This window comes from Pyrus communis, chromosome 12 (genome assembly GCF_963583255.1).
Source record: "Pyrus communis chromosome 12, drPyrComm1.1, whole genome shotgun sequence".
Lineage (NCBI taxonomy): Eukaryota > Viridiplantae > Streptophyta > Magnoliopsida > Rosales > Rosaceae > Pyrus > Pyrus communis.
Window position 1 is genome coordinate 2791526 of NC_084814.1, and position 11679 is coordinate 2803204.

The window sequence follows — 11679 nt, forward strand, 5'->3', positions numbered from 1 at the left end:
GGCACAAAAAACATTTTGTGTCTATAAAAATTATTTGTCAGAGACACTATGTGTTCTCTCTCGTTTGTCTTCACCTCCTCTAGCACACCAATAATTAAAATTTATAAAATTGTGGTAAATAATGGTATGAAGCTGTTTATTACCGTGCAATATTTTAGCCTCAAAATAAGTTAGTAATAATGTTGTTCAAATTCGTTTTTCCCGAGAGCCGAACCTCAGATCTCTCACTTACAAGTAAAGAAGAATACCACTACACCATAGTACTAAGTGGCGTGTTTTAGATTTACAAAGGATCATTTCCAGGTGCAATGAATGTTTGTTAGATTCGTATCTTTTTGAACTGTTTTTTAGATTGTTATCTTCTTGCAGGTTTGTTTTTTATACTTGGTGATATGGTTTTTGGTTTTAAAGTCCTACCTGTAGTGATACATAACCAACAATTGTGCCCTTAGGGTCAGTCTCTGTGCAAAAGTTAGTTGATCTTCAGATAGACAAATGAGTTAATAATTGTAGATTCCTTTTCATGACACTAATGATAGAAATTGTGTCCACTAAATATTAATAAATAATAAATCACTCTACTTCTCATTGGGTCTTCAAATAGAGAATATATCTTAATAATTATAAATTCCTCTTTTCTGACACAAATGTTAGAAATTGTGTCCAGTAAATATTAATAAATAATAAATACTCTATAGCAAAAGAATATGTTGGCACAATTATGGATTTGTGCCTTTATTCTACTATAAAACGTCCACACACTCCCTTACTAATTTGTATATGGAAATTTAGAAGGTTGCTTCATACACTTGTGTTTCTTTTGAACTTGATCAAGTTCTACATCATTGAGAATGGCGGACAGGCGACATCGTGGAGTTAGAATTGGAACCGAATCTCCAGCATCACATTCGTATATTGCTTCCAACATTACAACAACAAATTCCACAACGAATCCTCCAGTTCAACGTCCACGACAACCTGTTAATGTCGGGCGCATACCTCGTTCTTTTGATAATCAGTACATTCTTACTACTTTTGCTGATGGTCGCCTTGGCTACGCATTACCCTTCGATAACGGATGCGTACGTGCACCTCAAGGACGTGTATTGCCAGCATGGGCAAACCCAGGTAGGATAGAACAATACCCTGTCAATTTGGTTTCTGCTGAAACAATAACTGAAGAGTCTACCAGTTCTGTCGTTATTATTGAAGAACCACGCACTTATCAAGCACAAATTCGTCCTAGAGGTCTGTCTCTCCCATAGTTGAGCTCACGAAATATGCAGAATGTTACCGTTGAGGTTTTAAGCAGCGATGACGAGGACAATTAATATATTTGTATTATGTTATATTTCACTTGTGTGTGAAAATATAATTATGTTATGCTATGCTGGACTCGTTTTATCAACTTATGTAGTATTACAATATAATAATGTTTTCTTTCTAATTGGCCCATGATATAGATACTCCCAACATTATATATTTTTTGGTTTATAATTATGTTTCCCGATTCATACAAAAAAGAAAAAACAAAAGAAAAGAAAAACGAAAATAGAAAAGAAAAACGAAAATAAAAAAGAAAAAAATAATAAAAGAACAACGCAAGCCTTTTATCATGCTAAACACAATTAACCTTCGATAGAGCTTCAAAATTAAAACAAAATTGGACTATAACTAATAATGGCTTTGTGAAATCCCGTCCCCGGAATTTCACTATTAATTACATATTTCGTTATTTAAATTTGTATTTCACGTTTACATTATTTTCATTAGTTAATTTTAATTCCATTGATTTTTGGAATTAAATCGAATAAGTATCGGGTTTGAATTTTCGTAATCAATCTTTAAAATTCGTTGACCTTTCAAGTTCACAATTGATGTTTTCAAATAGATCTCAAGACCACGAACGCATAGACGAAAACCGTTTGCGAGTCCGAATTATAACGGGATAGTTACAGACATTTGAAGTCATTTCACTAAACTATAGATTTAAATGAATATAAACTCCCACCTTGTGAGAAAGAGGCCATTCAGGCCAAAGGGAAGGAACCAATCAGTAAAATGGTGGAGGACCAATTAGAATTTAAAAAGGGAAGGGGGGTGTTTGTTGAGCAACCAATCAGAAATCAGGAAAAAAAATTACTATGCAAATTGATGCTTGAGTTATGCTTTGCCATATCCCGAAGGCGGGGTATGATAAACGTATGGATACTTGATGACGTCACGGTCGATCCGAGACGTATGTTAGGATCGGGAATTACAAGCTTATAAAATTGGATTTATAATAAGTTTGCCCTTCTCCAAATTGGACTTCTCCCTCTATTTTATGGTGCAAGTTTGGGCTTCCCACCACTAAATTCAAAAACTTAGGTTTCCACCACCGCATTACACAATTGTGCCCACTAACTCTTATAATAATAATTAAAATTCTACCCAGACAGCAGGTGGAGCTAAATCTAGCAGAAGCAGCCCAGGCAGCAGTAGTGCTGGCCTAGCCAGCAGGACGAAGGTCCTGACCAGATTCAACGGCTCACCTCAACTATCAGCAGCACAATCGTACTCAATATAAGTACCCCTCCAACTGTCTCACCGCAGACCTTCATAATCGCTAGCGATCCATCTCCTTATAACAGTATTCTAGGGTGACCGTGGCTCGTGAATATTGGAGTGGTGACATCAGTCGAGTACCAGAAGATCTAACTCCCATTGCGAGAGGAGGATTTGGAGAAACCAAGTCTAATGAGGTCGCTTCCTAACGATGCACAATGCAAATTCTGAAGGAGTCGAAGAAGAATTTTTTCACTCATGTAGTAGCAGCTGATAGACCTGGCAATTTCTTACACGACCCGTTAACACGACACATAAACGACACGAAAATAACGGGTTTCGGGTCAACACGATAACTAATCGGGTCATTATCGGGTCACACGATAATAACCCGTTAATAACGGGTCCTTAACAGGTTTACACGAGAGTGACACGCGGGTAACCTGTTTCGACACGATAAGAAAAATGTTATTTTCATGATTTTAATTTTTTAAACTACTAAAAAAAACTTACTATAAAATGCAATAGATATAATGAATATGTATATCTTGTTTATTAAGTATTATTCTATATAAACTTTAAATTTTAAGTTTTATTTATTTATTTATTTTTATAGTATATTATAGGCAAAGATTGAGATTAAAAATCATAAAACACATTAAAAATAAAAATATCAAGTAATATAAAAATACCAAACACATAAAAAAATTATAATAATTAATTTCCCGCCTAATATTTCAAGAGTTTCATCCATTTCCCGCCTAATGTTTGGGAAATTTTGCAGCCTATATCCATCCATTTCCCGCCTAATATTTAACCCAAAGAAACTCTAAGTGTTAGTTAATGTATCGTTTTGATGGGATACGCATCCTATGAAACAAATTTCAATGATCCAACCGTCAAACTTGTTTATATATGCTTCGAGATCGCATACGCCCAAATTTGCAAAAAAAAAATAATTCAGAGATCAAGAAACGAGACAAAACTTTTCAACGGTTATAAACGAAAAATCACGATTTAACGGTTGTTTTAACTCTGATTTTGATGATTTTTTACAGCTATACTCTTTGACCCTATATGAATATAATGAATGAATTCGATCTTCAATTTAAAATATTTACATTGGTGGATACCACAAAATCTTATGTTATACTTGATAAAAGTATAAATAAACTCTCAAGTGTTAGTGAATTTATCATTTTGATGGGATACGCATCTTACAAAACTAATTTCAACGATCCAACCGTCAAACTTGTTTATATATGCTTCGATATCGTATACACCAAAAATTGCAAAAAACAAACAGTCAGTGTAACATCCCGTTCCGGGATTTTTAAAACGTACGCGTGGATTTACGATTTTACCCCTAATTTGTTCGTTTACACGTTAGTGTTGTGTTGTGTGGGTTGTGGGACCACACACACTCATACATTTTCTTTTCTCCCGGGATTCCCTCCCTCATTCCCTCACTTTCTGTCACTCTGTCTCTCAGTCTCTCTCTCTCTCCCCGAGTCCATCTTCTTCTTCTTCCTACAAACACACGGACTACACACAAACCCAATCAAATCTTCACCAAACAAGAAACCAATTATACCATTGAACTCGTGAGGTTGTGAGGAGCACAACCATACCAATTCCAGGTAAGAAATCTAACGTTTTCACGTCGTTTCAACAATGGCCGATTTGAAACACTGTTCATGCAAACCTAAACTAGTGTGTTTTTGGAATTTCTAAGCTTGTAGATGTGTTTGTGAGGTCCCAAGGAGCCTCGGAGTGGTTCGTTGGGTGAGTTTGGACGTCGGGATCGTCCTGTGCAAAGTTGGCCGAACTTGGATCGTTGTTGCAGGTGAGATTCCTTGATTTTTAGGCCTTAAAAGTAGTCCAACGTGATTCTACTAGTCCTAAGCTTCATTTTGGTATAAAGAACGTGAAAAATGGTTGAAAAACGAAGGAGAAAACAAAGTTAGAAATTTTCCCAGTTTTCCGGCGCCGTCGCCGGCGCCGAAGTCTCGCCGGAGAAGACAGGGGAATATTCCGTTAAGTCTAACGGAATATTCCTAACGGCAGTGACGGAATCTGGTTAGATTTAACGGAATATTCCGTCAAACTGACGGAATATTCCTGACGGCGTCTGTTGACACCGTCAGTGTGCAGTGCACGTGGCCGCACGTGGGGGCGCGTAGGTCCGTGCCTGTTCAGGCGCGTGGGGGCGCGTGCGTGGTCCAAAAATTATTCTAAAAATATGGGTGTGATCCTGAGGTTGTGTAGATTACGTTGGTATATTCAATTGTCCAATTTGAGCAATGTATGAGAAGTTATTACGAGAAGTTGCTTAGGTGCTTTTAAATTAATGTTTTCGTAACTTTGTCGCGTATAGGTGATTCGTTTTCCGAGGACGAGCGTACGCACTCGAGGCAGGGGGGCTACGACCCTTATAATTATCTGTGAGTGGGCTTTTGTTTTCCGTATATACCTATATACATATTAATTCCCAGAAATTAAATAGAAAAGGTTATTTGTTTTATGCCATGCATCATATGAATATTGTTTACGCATCATCGCATGTATTAGTAGTGGCATACATATATATATGTGTATTTGGTGCTGTGGACGCACAGGTAAGTGCCAGGTAAGCGGTATTCATGTTGTTATGCAATGGTAGTTTGAAATGTTTAGAGAGCTCATAATCTGCACCCCCGGTGTTAGTGCTCCCGCCCGAGGCCAGGGCACAGCCTTCACGTGTATGTTCACCAGCACCGCATGCTCGCCTTGGATCCAAGTTAGGTGCAAGCCTGTCGTACAGACCACATTAGGTGGTTCCGACTTGTAGGTGACCCGCGATTATCGCACAGCTTCACGTGATCGTAGCACTAGAGCATACATATATATATTACACCCAGCTTGTCGTACAGACCACGTTAGGTGGTTCCGACTCGTGTGCAGATTCAGTTATTGAGTTGAGAGTGGAGCTCTAGATGCAGCCGTACAGGTCACGTTAGGTGACTCCCGGCTGCCAGATTATATGTTATTAATGTGAATTACGCTTGAGCATTTATATTTGATTATGATATTCTGTTGTGGCATATTCTCAAGCATGAATGGCATATTGTGAGCATGAATGGCATATTGTGAGCATGAATGGCATATTGCAGAGCATGATTGGCATATCTATACATACGTATATATGTTCATTTTCTGGGAAGTATACAGGTTTTACGGCGAGGGGTTAGAATGTATTTTGCTAAAGAGTTTTCAAAGAACTTTGTTTTTGCCCACTCACGCTTTTGTTTTTGCGCCCCTCCAGGTTCTAGTGGTCTAGCAAGTTCGGTGGTTTATCCCAGAGGGCGTCCCGGCAATTTCTGACAGACACTCACCATTGTAGGGTCACCTTCGGGTGTACATATGTCGTATCTTTTACTTTTGGACTGTCGTAGATTTGCTCTGAATTGTGTCTCACATACACTAGTACTTTGTATGCTATTAAGTTTTTAATTATTAGTACTTTTATATTACCTTCTCATTAGCTTCCGCACGCGCACATGGCTACGTCACCTTCGTGTGACGGCCAGCACGCCCTGATGTCGGTCGGGGTGTGTCAGCTTGGTATCAGAGCTTAGTTTTGGCAGTCCTGTGTCTTTGTGAGTATTCTAATAGTTGGTGTCTTCTGTCAGAATCATGCCGCCTCGTCGGGAACCACGTCGCTCAGATGAGTCTAGTTTCCTTGATCTTACTCAGTTGGGGGAAGTGATTGCTACAGCTCTTCAAACAGTGATGCGCCCTCCCCAGAGGACTCCTCTGGAAACTATGTATAACCTGAAGTTGGAGAAGTTTAAAGGTAAGGAGGGTCACGAAGGCGCAGAACGTTGGTTGGAACACATAGAGAAGACTTTTCGTGTGTTGCATAACCAGGGGAACCTTCCTATGGAAAGGTGGGTTGAGACAACCTCTTGGTTTCTGGAGATGGAGTCTGCAGCTTGGTGGGAACAAGAACTTCGGAGGTTGACTCCAGCTCAGAGGACCGATTGGAATGTTTTCAAGGATGTATTTCAAAGGAGATTTGTACCCCCTGAGTATATTGACCGTAAGAAACAGGAATTCACTGAATTGAAACAGCGAAAGATGACGGCTAACGAGTATTATCGTAAGTTCACTGATTTGTCTCGTTACTATCCTGATGTCGCTGGTAATCCGGCGGAGATGCTTCGTCGTTTTCGCTTGGGCACTAAGAAGAGATGGCGTTCTATGGCCACTACTACTCACTGTGAGTCCTACCAGGAGTTCTATGAGATACTGTTGAGGATAGAGGACTCAGAGAATATGTCTAGTGACAGTGATGAAAAGAAAGATGACAAAGGGAAAAGTCAAGTGTCGCTTAGGCCTCGCCAAACTCAGAACTTTAAAAGGGGTGGTGCCAGTTCGAATTCGTCTAGTGGTGGTTTCAGTGCCTCTGGACAGGGACGTGGAGGTAGGTTTTATGGTGGTGCTCGAGGCCAGAGACAAGGTGATGGTGGTCGAAATCGAGTTCCATTTTGCCGTAGGTGTAATAACCGACACTTCGGCGAGTGCAGGCAGATTAGCGGTAGTTGTTTCACATGTGGACAGGTGGGACATAGAGCGGTGAATTGTCCCCAGAGTCAGCAGCAGAAGCCGCAGCAGACCTTTATGCTGCCACCTGCACCGATTCGGCAAATCCAAGGTCCGAGTAATTATGGTCAAGCAGGTAGAGGTGGTGCCTATCACTATCAGGGTGATGTTGTTCCCTATGCTCCGGGACCGTATTAATACCCCCAGGACCCGTATTCACAAGGTGGTTATCCCCCGTATCCCAGCAACTTCATGCCGTATCCTCCAGCTCCAGTTGGTGGTTCTCAATGGTACCAAGGAGGACAGTATCAACAGGGTGAGATTGCCACTAGTAGTGCAGGGTCTTCGAGACAGATGGGTCAGCCCAGTCAGGGGCGTGGAGCTCAAGGTCGCGGTGTTCAAGCGAGCAGAGGTCGTGGCGGACGACAGCAGGGCCAGGGGCGTATTCACAATATTTCCCTGCAGGATGCTCAGAACAACCCGGACTTGATTATGGGTACGTTAAACATTATTGGTTATTTTGCTAGAGTCTTAATTGATTGTGGAGCTACACATTCCGTTATTTCTCATACATTTGCTCAAGTAACGCAACCTCGCCCCACACCTCTAGGGTACGATTTAGAATTCGCTATGCCTAGAGGAGAGAGATGTGTTGTAGATTGTATGTACCCAGGATGTCCAGTGATAGTAGAGGGTGTTGTTATGCCCACTGATCTTATCCCGTTAGATATTGTCGATTTTGATGTGATTTTGGGCAACGATTAGTTGCACTTCTATCGTGCCAACATTGATTGTTACGGGAAAGTAGTTACGTTTCACCGTCCTGGATTACCTGAGGTTACTTTTGTGGGTGAGCAGAGTGGAGTAAGACACGGCGTTATTTCGGCTTTGCGAGCGAAGAAGTTGTTGACTAAAGGTTGTCAAGGGTATCTAGCTCATGTGGTGCTAGAGGAGACCGTTCCAAGCAGAATTGAGGATGTGAGAGTGGTTAGACACTTCCCTGATGTTTTTCCTGAAGATTTACCTGGTTTACCCCCAGATCGAGATGTGGATTTCACTATTGAGTTACTTCCAGGTACTAATCCTATTTCTTTAACTCCTTATCGTATGGCTCCCGCTGAGTTAAGGGAATTGAAAGTGCAGTTACAGGAATTAGTGGATAAGGGATTTATTCAGCCTAGTACTTCACCTTGGGGCACTCCAGTGTTGTTTGTGAAAAAGAAAGATGGGACTTTGAGGTTGTGTATCGACTACAGACAATTGAATCGGGTGACGATTAAAAACCGTTATCCATTGCCTCGTATCGATGATTTGTTTGATCAGCTGAGAGGTGCTTGTGTATTTTCCAAGATAGACTTGAGGTCTGGGTACTATCAGCTGAAGATTAGTAGGGATGATGTTCCTAAGACGGCGTTCAGGACTCGTTACGGTCATTACGAGTTTTTGGTTATGCCGTTTGGGTTGACAAATGCACCAGCAGCTTTTATGGATTTGATGAACCGAGTATTCCAGCCTTACTTGGATAGATTTGTTATTGTCTTCATTGACGATATTCTGGTGTATTCTAAGTCCAAAGCGGAACATGTTAGACATCTTACTTTGGTGTTGAAGAGGTTGAGAGAACACCAATTGTATGCTAAGTTTAGCAAGTGCCAGTTCTGGTTAGATCAAGTCGCGTTTTTGGGGCACGTCATTTCTGCTCAAGGTATTCTTGTTGATCCTCAAAAGGTTGCAGCTGTGGAGAGTTGGGAGCAACCACGAACCGTCACTGAGGTGAGAAGTTTCATTGGTTTGGCGGGATATTATCGGAGGTTCGTTAAGGATTTTTCAGTAATTGCCTTGCCACTGACGAGGTTAACAAGGAAAGATGTTAAGTTTGAGTGGAATGATAAGTGTGAGCAGAGTTTCCAGCAGTTGAAGCATTGTCTTACTAATGCACCTGTTTTGACACTCCCGGACGATAGTGGTGATTTCGAGGTTTACAGCGATGCTTCCTTGAATGGTCTGGGATGTGTATTAATGCAGCATGGTAGGGTGATTGCTTATGCTTCGCGGCAGTTGAAAACCCATGAGATGAATTACCCTACACATGATTTGGAGTTGGCTGCTATCATCTTTGCGTTGAAGTTGTGGAGACATTATCTTTACGGAGAGAAATGTAGGATCTTCACCGATCACAAGAGTCTTCAGTATATTTTCACCCAGAAGGAACTTAATCTTCGTCAACGGAGGTGGTTGGAGTTGCTCAGCGATTACGATTGCACGATTGATTATCACCCTGGTCGTGCGAACGTAGTGGCCGATGCACTTAGCAGGAAGTCACATGGCCGTATCAATGCGTTGTACGCTAGTCGTATTCCTCTTTTGGTGGACTTGCGTGCTACGGGAGTAAGGTTAGAAGCAGAAGATCAAGAAGTGGCGTTACTTGCTAATTTTCAAGTTAGGCCAATCTTGGTTGATCGAGTGCTTGAAACTCAAGTAGCTGATGAACAGATTCAAGAACTAATTCGAGCTCGAGATCAAGGAAGGAGGCGAGATCTCAGAGTTCGTGATTCTGATGGCATGTTGATGTTAGAGGGTAGAATGCTTGTGCCTAGTAATGCGGATTTGAAGAAGGAAATCCTCGATGAAGCACATATCTCGGCTTATGCCATGCACCCAGGGGCAACTAAAATGTATCATACCATTCGACCATTTTACTATTGGCCGGGTATGAAAAGGGAGATAGCTGAATATGTGAGCAGTTGCGCTGTTTGTCAGCAGGTTAAAGCAGAAAGAAAGAAGCCATTTGGATTGTTGCAGCCACTTCCCGTTCCAGAGTGGAAATGGGAAAATATCACTATGGATTTTGTGTACAAGTTGCCGCGTACACATAATGGCTTTGATGGCATTTGGGTGATCGTTGATCGGCTCACTACGTCAGCACATTTCATTCCAGTAAGAGAGAAGTACTCTTTGAGCCGGTTAGCAGAGTTGTTTATTTCAAAGGTTGTGAAGTACCATGGTGTCCCTGTAAGTATTGTCTCGGATCGTGATCCACGATTCACATCGAAGTTTTGGGTAGCTTTTCAGGAAGCTTTGGGTACGAGACTACTTTACAGTACGGCATATCATCCACAGACGGACGGACAGTCCGAGAGAACTATTCAGACCTTGGAAGATATGCTGCGAGCATCAGTGTTACAGTTCAGTGATGCTTGGCACCAGCGGTTAGACTTGATGGAATTTGCTTACAACAACAGTTTCCATTCGAGTATTGGCATGGCGCCATTTGAAGCCTTGTATGGTAGATCTTGTCGCACTCCGTTATGTTGGTCAGAGGTTGGCGAAAGAGTCTTAGTAGGTCCGGAGATTGTCGAGGAGACTACTCAAAACGTTCAGGTAATTAGGTCTAACCTGAAAGCAGCTCAGGACAGGCAGAAAAGTTTAGCAGATCGACATGCTACGGACAGAAAGTATGAGGTCGGAGATTGGGTATTTCTGAAGCTTTCACCGTGGAGAGGTGTTGTGCGGTTTGGAAAGAAAGGGAAGTTGAGTCCCAGGTACATCGGACCGTACATAGTCACAGAAAGAGTTGGTGAGCTAGCTTACAGGTTGGAGTTGCCTCTGGAGTTGGCTAAAGTACATAACGTTTTTCACGTGTCTATGCTCCGACATTATGTTGCGAATTCGTCGCATGTGATACCTCCTCAACCGTTAGAGATAAATCCAGATTTAACGTATGACGAGGAACCGTTAATGATTTTAGATTGGAAAGAGAAGGTTCTGAGGAACAAAACGGTGAATTTGGTGAAAGTCTTGTGGAGGAATCATTCGGTTGAAGAAGCGACATGGGAGACAGAAAATAGGATGAGGGATTTGTATCCTAGATTGTTTTTCGATCACTAGGGGTTATTTGTGGTTGTTTTGAATTTCGGGACGAAATTCTATTAAGGTGGGTAGGTTGTAACATCCCGTTTCGGGATTTTTAAAACGTACGCGTGGATTTACGATTTTACCCCTAATTTGTTCGTTTACACGTTAGTGTTGTGTTGTGTGGGTTGTGGGACCACACACACTCATACATTTTCTTTTCTCCCGGGATTCCCTCCCTCATTCCCTCACTTTCTGTCACTCTGTCTCTCAGTCTCTCTCTCTCTCCCCGAGTCCATCTTCTTCTTCTTCCTACAAACACACGGACTACACACAAACCCAATCAAATCTTCACCAAACAAGAAACCAATTATACCATTGAACTCGTGAGGTTGTGAGGAGCACAACCATACCAATTCCAGGTAAGAAATCTAACGTTTTCACGTCGTTTCAACAATGGCCGATTTGAAATGTTTAGAGAGCTCATAATCTGCACCCCCGGTGTTAGTGCTCCCGCCCGAGGCCAGGGCACAGCCTTCACGTGTATGTTCACCAGCACCGCATGCTCGCCTTGGATCCAAGTTAGGTGCAAGCCTGTCGTACAGACCACATTAGGTGGTTCCGACTTGTAGGTGACCCGCGATTATCGCACAGCTTCACGTGATCGTAGCACTAGAACATACATATATATATTAC